A 1,707-nucleotide genomic window follows, 5' to 3' on the forward strand; every position below is an offset into this window, starting at 1 on the left:
GCGCCGGGTGAGCAGTGTACATGGACATGGAGGCTCTGCCCTCTTTATCCATACCCTGCCTTTTGTATTGCCTTCATTTGGCTGTTTCTGAGTTTTATCCTTTTTTTAATAAACCAGGGGTCTAGTGAGAACAATGTTTCCCTGAGTTTTGTGAGCCACTTAGCAAATTAGCTGAAGCTGAGGAAGGGGTTGTGGGACTCTCTGACTTATAGTCAGTTGGTGAGAAGCACAGGCGAGCTTCCATTGGCCAGAATTGGGGCTGGGTGATGGTGGGGGGATGGTTGTCTCATAGGACTCATGGTTTACCCCAAGGGATCTGATACTGTTTTGTGATAGACAGTGAGTTAAATGGTAGGACACCCAGCTGGTGTGAGAACATTATTTGTTTGGAGGTGTGGGGGGCCCCTCCCCCCAAGGAATCAAAATTAGGGGCAGAACCAAAATACTCATCTCCCTGACAATTGTGTGTGAAGATTCCTTTACCCATATCCTTACCAACACATGGTGTTATGTAGTTCTCTAATTTTTTCCCAAGTTGATGGGGAAAATGCACTTCTCAGATTACTATTGGGCTGGAACATTGCTTTTATTATGTCATTGAAGTTTTCCATTTTTAATTGCTTTGCTATTTTCCTATTGAGTGTCTTGTATCTTATTATTGTTTGTAGACATTCCTTACCCAGCCCAGATCCCTCTTTTGTTTTGCGTTGACAATAACATCTCCTATCGGTCCCCATTTGTTAAGTCAGAACGTTATGTCCTCTAGTGACAGGAAAGAAACCCACACTTGCAACATAAAGCTAAGTCTAAAACACAGTGATGTGAGCCACTTTTGGGGTGGAGAGAAAAACTTTTATCATCATGCATCAGTGAGCTATTAAATATTTCAGTCCAATGATTATTCTCCAGATATTAAAAGCTCCTTGAAATTCATATATTCGGTACTTGCCCGGTCTAGTCACAAACACCTGGATTGAGGATTTGTGGCAAAGGAATTTATCTCGCTGGGATCATCCACTATCGACGTACTGTGGACAAGTCACTTAATCTTGCGACTCCTCAGTTTGCTCATTTAATTAAATGAGCTGTTCGACCTGTCATCTTGCAAATGAATATCAGGAGGACAAAAATGGAAATAAATCATGGAGCTGTGCTTTATAAACTGTAAAATACTATATCCATATGAGGAGTTATGACTGCTATTAACCATCATAATTATTAAAACGCATTGCTGGGAGGGCGGGCGTTGAAAACAGTACCACACATTTACCTTTCCCCACATGCCCTCTAGCTTCTCCAGCGGTCTGAAGGCTGAAGGCGAACAGAGCCCACTTGCGTTTGTAATCAACTAGGCTATAGAAATGACTTTGCACTTCGGACTACAGACAGGACGACGTACCTCTCCGAGCATCATCACGCATCTCAGTGCATCATCCTTTCGATTAAAGGATGAATTACCTATTTTCACATGTCAGATTTAAAAAAAAATCTCCAAACTTAAAAAATCCCTGCCAAAATTCATAATTTGTATATCCTCTATGATTGATTGATTGATTGATTTATATCAAGGACTATATCAAAGATCTAGAAGCATGTGACATAATGATTAAGATCTCAGACTGTACAATGTCCTAGTGTGAATCCTGTCAGGCAATCCTTTGCTGTGTGATCTTGGGGAAGTTACATTGCCTCTGAGTTTCCTCATAT

The sequence above is a fragment of the Lontra canadensis genome, unplaced genomic scaffold (assembly GCF_010015895.1).
Source record: "Lontra canadensis isolate GAN:19392208 unplaced genomic scaffold, GSC_riverotter_1.0 scaffold70, whole genome shotgun sequence".
Lineage (NCBI taxonomy): Eukaryota > Metazoa > Chordata > Mammalia > Carnivora > Mustelidae > Lontra > Lontra canadensis.